Here is an 11,820-nt window from a genome sequence, read left to right on the forward strand (position 1 = left end):
TAATCTAGCTTATATTAAAATCAATGGCAGTAATTTTATATAAGCGTAAAATTACTATACGGCTACATCATATTATTTTGCTCTCTTCAAGAGTAACATAATTTAAGATAAGCATTCTTAAGTCAATGAATTATAATTAAACTGGGGAGTAAACTTACTATACTGCTAATTCATATTATTTTGCTCTCTTCAAGAGTAAGACAATTTAATACAAGCAAAAATTCATAAAGCCTTTGAATTATAAATGAACTAGGCAATACTGCTCCTGCAAAAGCATTAAAATTGATAATATTATTTTGTATAATTAGTTCATTTACCGCACATAATAATTCTATATTCTTATATACCATATATTTTATTTATAATAATTTTAGTAATTTAATTTTCTATAGCTATATACAATCATAATAATAAGACATCCTTATAGTTTAGACCCTTATTAAATTTATTTGCTTCAAAATATTTTCATATTTTGAAGCAAATAAATTTGCCCGCACTTTCTGGATAAAACATGGATAACATGGATAAAACAAAAAAAAAAAAATTTTTTTTTTTTGCTTTCAAAATTACTTAATATCCAATTTAAAAACTTTTATCTCAAAAAAAAAATTTAGAAAAACAAAAGTGGAAGGGACTTTTGTTGTCCATATTTGAAGGAGCAAAAAAATAAAGAAATTTTTCTTAATCTTATATTTCAACAACTCTTTTCCTTAGAGGGTTGTATTTTTTCTTTCTTTAAGAGATTTAAAGGATTCGTTTTTCAATAAATATTCAATTGCTACCTACAATATACACATGTGTACATAATATATATTGATTATAATCATTATAAAACATAAATTTGTTTTTGTATAACTATATAAGGAAAAATATGCACCTTCTTCTCGTATCGTCTGCATTATTAAAAGCAGAGGCATCATATTTTGTTTTGTTTTTTCTTTGTTTAAATGTTAAACGTAGCATATTAAATTCAGAACATAAGTAAATATAAAATTTCAATACATACATACATGCATTCATATAATATGTAGGTATTAATATAATATTTGTGTATGAATTTAAAGGATATTTTTAAAAGATTTTTTTTTTTCATCCTAATCAAATATTATTATTCGTTTTATATATAATCTAATGAATAACCAAAACAAGAAAACAAAACTGCAAAATGTGTGTTTCTTATACATATACACAAAGGATATTCGATGTCTTCTTAAATATCCTTAAAATTCTTTAAAATTTTTTTGTTTTTGTGTTTTTATATATTCTTCCTTTTTTTTAAATATCTTTACTCTATTGAAATTTTTAGATTTAAAGAAATTACAAAAATAATAAGAGAAACACAAAAAAAAAAAAAACAAAATAGAAACTCCAGCTGATTTGATTGATACAAATCGATTTAATAATGACAGCTAATGGTAAGAGAATGGGACGAATATGGAGAGAGGAAAAAGGAAAACAGAAGAAGAAGAAAAAGGTGTGTGAAAACATTGACTAAGCCATTAGATATTATTAAATTTTGGGAAACAAAATGCAGTGAATACAAAAAAACTTGCGAAAAATATCAGTGCTACTAAATAATTAAAATTGATATACTCTGACGGAAGGTAGTAGAAACAATAAGATATAAATTTTTCATTCAAATTTTTGAAATTTATCAAAAGAAAGAATATTATGTTTGAATATTGAGAACAATGATTTTTTGACTGAATATCGTTTTCGAAACTTCAAGAAACCAGAATTTTTAATTTACTTTAAACTTCTGAAAATGTCCGAATTAATCGTCAGTTGCTCAGAAAATGTCTAAATTTTTCGTCAGTTTTTCGAGAAATATCCGAATCATTTGTCAGTTGCTCAGAAAACGTTCGAAATTTTTCGCCTGTTTTTCGGAAAATGTCCGAATTATTCGTTAGTTGCTCGGAAAATGTCCGAATTTTTCGTCAATTTTTCGGAAAATGTCCGAATCTTTTGTCAGTTGTTTAGAAAATGTTCGAAATTTTTCATCAGTTTTTTGAAAAATGTCCGAATTAATCGTCAGTTGCTCAAAAAATGTCCGAATTTTTCGTCAGTTTTTCGGAAAATATCCGAATTTTTCGGAATTAATTCAATTTACATACTTTTTTAATAATATTTTAATACTATTGAATGGAATTACTGGTAAATCTTAATTTTTTATTATGAAGCTTAAAATTATATAAGAAGTATTAAAAATTTTTCATTTAATTTTACATTATATTTGAATACAGTTTTGATAACACTGTTCTATACTTAATGATGCATGCACAATCATATTTATTTTTACACACATGAAGATTTCTATGTAAATAAAAACATATGTGCACACGTATATATAAAATCCTGTTTTAGCCTTAAAGTCATTTAAAGGATATTTTTTTTTTCAGGAAAATTTGAAAAGTTTACAAAACTGAATAAAAAAAAATTCAAAAATTCTGCTTTAAATTTCCTGATGAAATACTGCAAAAAAAAAAAAATTAATATTGAAAATTTTTTTTTCATTTATTTAAAAAAGAAAAGTTTCTTATACTTACAAACCTTTTTTTTTTTGCTTTTATTGCTGTTATTCCGAAATAATCTTCAAATACAACCGAAATTTAAGGTTATTTTATTTTTGTTGAAAAATTTGAAAAATTTGTTCGAATATGTTTGCTCTCTTACTTTATTCGTCTCATAAAATGAAATAAAATCAAATATAAAAAGACACACTAATCATTCGTATATCCTTTTGCTACTTCTTCTTCTTAACATTTCATTTCTCACTGAATTATTGCACTCTTATAAATATAAGGATAAACATGTACACTGTTTTTTTTTTTTTTTTTTGTAAAAAATATCACGTAAATCCTATTTATTACAATAAAACAAACTGTTTATGTTTCAAAAAAAAAAAAATTATTTTTTTTTTTGTGGATTTTTTCATTTATTGTACATCATTTCAAGCAGAACGAATTTTACTAACTAAAACTCTAACATTTTTACTTATATATTCTTTACATTAGTGAAATGTTGTAAAAGTTTTAACAGGATTTTTAAAGATAAAATATAATATATGTGATATATATATCCAGTGAAACATTATGCATTATTTATTGCATGTATATAAGGATTTGAAAATTAATTCAAGGCATAAGTACGGATGATGATTCGTTTAACATTAGTTAATCAAGTGAAAATTTGTAACAAATTCAATAATAAATCAATATGTTTTTAATTTTAATTTTTTAAATTTAATGCTCTAGTTGAATTCTTAATATCTAAGCTATTTTGAGTAAATTTTCAGAAAAAAAATACGTATATATATGTACGTGTACATTTAAATGTTTGAGTTAAATAATAAAATTCAAATTTCCGGAAATTTTCCTATTATTGCAAACAAGAACCGATTTATATAAATGGTTTGTGTCTGTAATATCATTTATTTTTGTGACTCCAAGAATAGTCGCCGAAAATGAGCTCCAAAAATAGTCGCGAAAGAATTACTAGTGGAATCAGTGCTAAGTAATAACGCATTCCAAGAAATTTATAGGGCTCTCCAGAGAAAGGGAGAGGAATATAATCACGTTGAGCCGTCCAAATTTAAGGATTGTAGTTGGAGTTCTCACTTGACATTGCCTTTTCGTGATTCATCTATAAAAAGGGTGAGCAGGATGGAAAGTAAATTGTATCGTCTTTGCTTGTAAGGAGATGAAACGGCAGAGTATGATTGCTATGCGAGTGGGAGGCTGTGGCCTACTTTAGGTTAAAGTCCTTCAGGCGGGTTCCATTAGATGGAGTTTGGAGAATGTGTAAAATATAAGTAAATGCACAACCTTGTTTCTAATTAAAGAAAAAAAACAAAGCCGTGCTATTCGAACAATTCTAAGAAGTAGTCAAAATTTACAAAGATCAATAATTTTTTAAAGATTTTTTACAGTATGACGTGTTGTACACATGTACAAATAGATATTAATAAGTAAATGTGCACTTTTAGTGTAATATTGAAAATACAATTGGGGTTTACATAAACTTATGTACATATATACAATATTTTCCTTTAAGAACAGCCGATAATCAATCATTCCTTAATTGAAAAAAATTACAATAAAAATTTTTTTATACACATTGCTATCTATGTTATACCCTTAAAGATTATTAGAATTTTTTGACAGCTCTACTCGATACGCCTATAATTTTTTTTTCAAAAAAAAATATTTTTGTTCATAGTTGTCTTACATTTAAAATTTTTTATATTTATATAATGATAGATTGAGCAAAAAAAAAAAAAAAGTCATAGAGGAATTTGCCTTTAAAAATGCGAGAGCATTTCACGTTAAAGAAGAGCAAAATTTTTTTCAATAGTTTCAAGATAAATTACTTGTGTGCATAGTTACAAGAAAAATCTATTCTATTTTATAGCGATTATTGGAACACACACAAATATTCAATTATGCATGAATTTATACGAAAATGGATTTACACCCTCTAATCATTGTAATTTCATTAAAAATTTTAAGTTTCTTATTTAATAAATTCCCTGGAGTCTTGGATTTACAGTAAATTAAATATATAAATTGAGTGATTAAATGAAGTTTATTTTAATATTTTTGGAAAATTTTAAGATATTCTTAATATTTTTAATGATTTAAAATTTTTTGAATTTTCTCTAATAAAATTTCTTAATAAATTTTTAAAAATGGGAGGAATTGAGTCATTAACGCAATATGATATAAATAATCTGAGAACCTTTGAAAGAAAAATACTGCGGAAAATTTTTGGACCAAGATTGAACGAATATAATGAATATGAAATAAGGTCAAATCAAGAACTAATGGACCTTATAAAAAATGAGGATATAGTAAGATTTATCAAATCTCAAAGATTAAGGTGGCTGGAACATCTCAATCGAATGGATGAATCAAGGCCTCCAAAAAGAATTTTCGAAACAAGACCACTTTTTCAAAGAACCATTGGAAGATCAAGGTTGAGATGGAAGGACGACGTAGCAGAAGATTTGCGTAAAATGAATATAACAAATTGGCACCAACTAACAACGGATCGAGAAGGGTGGAGGAGAATTGTTAATCAAGCTAGGGCTCATACCGGGCTACTGATGATGGGAGGAAATTGAGAGGCGGTGTTTGGAGCGCTGGAAGGGCCTTTTGGGGCTTCGATACGCTAAGAAGCTTTTACTTACTGAAATTACGACTAGGGGCCCTATAGGAAAGTAATAGAGTTCGGCAGAAATCAGGTGAGAATTTTCACTGGTATCTTGACGGGGTATTGTAGGCTAAGGGATCACTTTAAGAGGCTGGGCCTAGAAAGTGAAGGTGTCCTTGGCACACCTTCTGGTAGTATGTGTAGCTTTCCCTTGCATAAGAAAGGAGGTACTGGAAAACTACATGCTTACTCCAACGGAGCTGCAGTCTGCCGAGCCTTTAAAGTCCCTCGAATTCATCACGAGGTTGGGTCTCGAGGGTATATTGTAGGGCTTTGTTCAACACCCAGTTAGGGGCACAATAGATCTATATATTTCTTGGTCGCGGTGCACTGTTACCTCTTCTTTGCAATTCACAAAATTTACAATTTATAAAAATATTTTATCAAATTTTATTTTATAGTACTCTGTTTTATTCTTATAATTATTATTTTTATTTAATCTATGGCTACAAAATTTTGCTAGTTTTGATTAAACTTAATATTATGACAACCAATAGAGTGTGCCAATTATTGTATTCATTAATGCTATCATTATAATTGTCAGTAGAATTCATTTTGCGATTCACCGATTTCTGTACTTGTGATTATCTGTTTTATCAATGCGCAACAATATATTAAGCTTGCTATTTGCATTTCTTCACAAAGTCAGAGCTCTTTACAGTTCTCACATAAATTCTGTTGTCAGAAATTGCTCACCAATTAATTATATATACTTTTCGTAAAGTTATTTTGGAAATAATTTTTTCCATCCAATTTCTTTGACACTACATTAATAATTTCCAAAAAAAAAAATCAATACAATTAAATAACAAGCAAAGTTTTTGAATATATGCGGAAAAAGGATATTTTAATTTCCATTATAAAAATTTTAACCTTCTACATTAAAAAAACAAAAAAAATGGAAGAGAAAAAAAAATTCTTTAAATTATTCAACATTTAAAATGAAAACTTTTCAAATTGAATTTCAAAAACTTCCGCATTAACTTTAACAATACAAAACTGAACAACAAACATAGAAAGGAAAAAAGTTTCTAAAAAACAATTTCATTATCGGAAAACTAAATCCAGAAAAAAATTTAAAACTAAATATTTAAAAAAAGCAAAAAAAAAAAACTAAAAACAAAAAATCATAAATAATTTTCAAGTATTTATAAACTTCTTTTTTTGTTAATAACCCTTAATGTCAAGGACATAAAAATCAAGTTTTCAAGTTTCGTTTTTTTTTTTTAATTTTTTCTGCTCCTCATAAAATATCCTTGCAATGAAATTATTGAAATATATGCAAAACTAAACACAAATACAGCGATATGGTAATAAAGTTAATTTTTTTCCTTGTTGCTTTGCCTTTTTTTCTTGTTAATTCCTTAGAATAAGGATATTATAAAAAAAATATTAGTTAAACATTGTACAATAGTTACTATTATATAAATTGTATGTATACAGTTTTGAATTTGAAGTGCTATAATATATTGTGAGTAAGAATATTGAAGAAACGTAAAAATTATAAGGAGTACACGTTAGCATGTGAACTTCCAACTTTTCTATTTAACTCTTCTGTTAATCTGGTAATAATTCGATTAAATGTACATTATAGGTTAGTATTATGAATTGTGCCAGAAATGTGTGCAATAAATTACAGGGTATTTCAATATCATGCATAATAATGCGAAATCCGAACAATGAATTAATCTAAAATTGAGTTTAGGTTCTGTCGAAGGGCAAATATCGTGATAAAAAAATAATTTAAAAAATTACTTAAACTTAAGAGCTTTAATTTTATCCGAGAAAATTTAAAAAAATGGTTTCTAGCAATCAAACAAATTTGAGAAAATTTCATAAAAAAGGGAAAATTAGACGAAATTATGGCGGAATTTAATTTTGTTTTGTATTCTTAGCTCAAATATATTACAATATAATATACAAATTGATTTACATATTTTGATTTACAGAAAATTTTGGAATCATCCAGAAAAGGAATATCCTTTAATCGTATCATTTTTTAGTGTGAAATCAGATGTGTTCTTGAACTTGTTACATATAGATTCTACATTAAACTGACAAGCTCGTGTTTTCGATAATTAGTTCTATGAAAGGTAACTACAAAAAAAAATCAGGGGAACGAGACCTAAAATTACAATTGACGACGATCCTATTAAAAATATCGGAACAGATCAAATCAGATTTCATGAGTTGAAAAATTGAATATCACGTCTCTTACTTAAAATAGTTAAATCAATCAATTTGATCCTGTCGTCATAAGGAGGAAGAATAGAAATAGCATCATCTCAAGGAAAGTGACGAAGTGTAAATCTTAAAAAATTCTTTTGAATCGACTTAATCCTATTAATATGAATATTGTAAATGGGTGACCGAAACTGTGAGGAATATTGTAGATGTGAACAAATCAGAGACAAATACAGGGACTTTAAAATATAGGGTTTATTAAACTACTTTGTCCCGCGGTTAACAAATCCCAACATAGAGCTAGCATTTCCAATTACATAGTTGTAAAGATTGGTGAATGATATCTTGTTATCAAACCAAACCACAAATCCTTAAGCGAATTAACCCTACTAAGAGTTTAACCATTTAATGTATAATCTAAATTTATTGGCTGTTGAAATCTGAAAATATGACAGTGTTGTTTTATAATAACTAAATACAGAGTTGCCATTAATTAGAAATTATTAATTTTTTAATGAGTCATACTTAAAATTTAAAAATTCCTTGATAAATCTTATATTTAATTCGAATGCTTCTTTATAAGTTATACAACAATCCAAATTACGTTACCAGACAACCCGTATATTATTTTCCTTATATTATTTTCTTTATACTTAAAATTATTTGTTTGACATTAAAACAAAAAACATGTCCTACTTTTATAGAAACCCTTCTATTTTTTCAAAAATTTAAAATTCGAGTGACTCTTACGAAGATCTTATATATAAAGAGAGTAATAAACTTTTAATATTTAAAACGGAAATAATAAAAAAAAAAATTTTGTATATTTTTGTGACCTTATCAATTTACCTTGTCTATACTTTACAAACTTATATGTAGTTAATTTTATTTGTGCCCTCAGGAAACAATCAATTGAAATCTAAATTTCAACATTCTTAAATAAAATTGAACTTTTCCAATTGAAATCCAAAAATGAATTAAAAGAACAAAAAAAAAATTAATATTTTTTTTTTGTTTTCATTAGAAAATCCTTTCTTACTACATACTCATATCCAACTATATATTGTGTGTATGAATACATATGAATAAATGAGCCCTTAAAAACATATGGCTCTTTATATAAATCCTTCAATTATTATGATGGTTGGTTTTCGAAGCAAAAAAGAACTACATTAATGATAAAAATAAAATAAGTAGCAAAAAGAAAATAAAAAATTTCTAATCAATTGATTATGGCCCTAAAGGAAATAACAAAATTTTCTCAAACTTTTATAACGCCGGACTCCCTCTCTCAATTCTTATTGTCCACATCTTATATGTGTGTATATGAAATTCAAAAGAAACTATGATATCGAATTCTTTTCATTTTAAAATTTCCTATAATATACAAATTATGAAAACTTCTAGTATCCTTATTGTTAAAATTTTAATTTTATATACATTTTATACAAACACACACTCACACACTTAAAATTTTATTTTAAAATTCTCGTTCAGGTAAAAAAAAAAACAAAATTTTTTATTTTTGTTCAAAACAATACAATCATATGCATTATTTTATACGAGTATAATGTATATAGTATGTATTTGTGTATATAATAAAAACAATAAAACTGAAAAATCAACTGTCATCCTTGACAAAGAGACTTCGGTTCAAGGTAAAACTCTATTGAGGACAATTCCCCATAAATTTTTTTTTTTTTTCGTAAAACAAGCAAAAGGAAGTAAAAATAAAATTAATGAGAATGAAAAAAAAAAACATAATACTGTATTATACGAGCCAATATACTTTTATATATAACTTTAGTTATTAATAATACGAGACCTATTATAAAATGTATGGGACATACCTTGAAATTAGAGGGAATTAAATGTCATATTTTAATAAATATTGCGATTTGAGTCGTCTTCATTCTTGCATTTCTTAATTCTATTAAAATAGAAGCTCATTTATGATATTTTGACATAATATATAAATTCTGTTATACAAAATATATTTTTGGGAATTGTGTTATACAAAATGTATTGCTCAAAAAATGTAGATGAAAATTAAATATTATTATAAAATTACAAAAATTATTTAATTGAAATTCCAAAAATTTTTAAAATAATTAAGAAATTTTCAATTAAAAATAATTTTCATATTTTATAACATTAATAAATTGTCAGAATTTAAAATTTCCGTAATATACGGTATTAATATACAATTCAGCTTATGAATTGTAATTGCTGAATTATGTAGTAAGACATTGTTATTACATTTTTGAAGTTAGAGAATATTTTATTTAATTTGGTGTGTTGTAAGCAGCTTTTAATATAAATTAAAATTTTAACCCCGGGAAGTATGCAATTTTCAAATATATTAAAATATATATAAATACGTATTAATTTAAATAATTTGCATTTTTACAAGCTGAAATTGCAATATATTTTTAATTTCTGAAAATAATTTTTATATTTTAATGAAAGAATTAATATTATGTTTAAAATTTATTATAATAATGAATTATATTTAGAATTTAATACGATATTTGATTAAAATCATCAAACGTATATGTCATAAAAAAAATTCACAATTAAAATGATCTAAGCCATAAATAAATTTTACGGCTTCATGAATATTTTTTCTTATTCTAGAATTTTCTAGGTTTATAATTAGAGTCCGAACAAATTTTTCTATGTCATAATAAATAGAGTAATAAATAAATAAATATTTATTTGCCTATATAAAATAATTTCTTTAATTGCTGAAGGTTGTCTTTAAAATAATCTATTGTATACCCTTTATCGTATAATTTAAAATAAGACAAAAGTAATTTTTATGTGAACCAATATGTCAATAACACTCTGTGCATCTAATATACAAAAGTTATTTTCTAAATTATGTTATTTTTAAAAAGAATATCTAATCTAAATTATATATTTTTTTTTCGGCATTTATAGAAACAAAACTAAATAAATGAATTCAATAAAACAATAAAAATAAAATTATTCCTTAAAAATTTCAATATTATGTGAACATAAACACACTCACACACAGCTATTCTTTAAATATTAATTTTTTCTCAGGATTTCAATATTAAATTTCTTTTCTTTACCCGTACAATATAGTAAAAGACGTTCATATGTTTGTGTGTATACGTATATGTATAACATACTCGTATTGGCCTATATAAGAACATGTATATTTTTTTGTAAAATTGTACGGGTGTATTTTATTAGTTTTATATGCTCGCATAAATATTTATAGTTTTCAAACCAGAAATATTGGAATTGTTTTTAAAAACACCCCGTTGTTATATTTCATATATATACATATATACATGCATATAGCTGTAAAATGTTTTTCCTTTTTTATGCAAATTATGGTAATAAAATGTAAAACAGAGAGAAAAAAACAAAAGCGAAATATCAGAAAATCAACAAAAAAAAGCTGACTGAAAAATCTCATCAGTATAGCAAGGATTATAAAAAACAAAAACAATAACAATAACATGATGGTAATTTTTTTTTTCTACTACAATATAGCGGTTTATATTAGTACAATATTCTATAACACATGTTCGTCTATGTGTTCGTGTTTATATATGTGTTGCTGTGTTGCCGTTGATTGTTGATATTTTTTATTTACGTTTTTCGTTATTATTATGGCTGTTTTTTTTTTTGTTATTTTTTTTTTCCCTTGTCCTTCTTTATATTAAATGTGGGGTAAATATTTTACAATAATATATAATTTCTATTCTTTTTATATAATTTATACCAATTATTTATAATACATATTATATGTATATATGTAGTAGAGTGAGTATATCAAATATAATAGTTTTTAGTTGTTTCTATTGTTGTTCTTTCTATTATTATTGTTGTTATTCTCACCAATGCTATATTTTACAGTTGATTCGATTGACAAAAACAATTTTGCTTATTTTTGTTTTCTTCGGTAAAAATTTTTACACACTTTCAAGGTTTATACAACACAAATAGACAAACTCTGACAAAATGAAATTCGAAATGGAATTGAAAATTTGAAATGAAAGAAATTTAATTTTTTTTTTATATTATTATTGTTGTTTTTTTTTGTTTTTACTAGGTAAATAGGTTTTAAATCAATTTAATGAAAAAAAAAAAAAACAAAAAAAAATTTTTTTTGTTTCGCTTTTATTTTTCTCTGTGTAAATTTAGGTGATTAGATCAAAAAATATTATATGGCATGTAAATGTATGTTAACTATTTTAATATTATTTCTATACACACATATATAAATGTACAATAAATATGTGAATGGGAATGTATATTTATGTATAGTTCTTCGCATGTATTTAAATAGGCCGAATTGTTGAATAACAATAAGAAAAAAGCAGAAAAAGCAAAACAAATTTTTAGTGTGAGGTAAAAGGAAGGAAAAACAGGTTTTTTTTTTTTTGT

This window comes from Condylostylus longicornis, unplaced genomic scaffold (assembly GCF_029603195.1).
Source record: "Condylostylus longicornis isolate FDR11 unplaced genomic scaffold, ASM2960319v2 ptg000083l, whole genome shotgun sequence".
Classification (NCBI taxonomy): Eukaryota; Metazoa; Arthropoda; class Insecta; order Diptera; family Dolichopodidae; genus Condylostylus; species Condylostylus longicornis.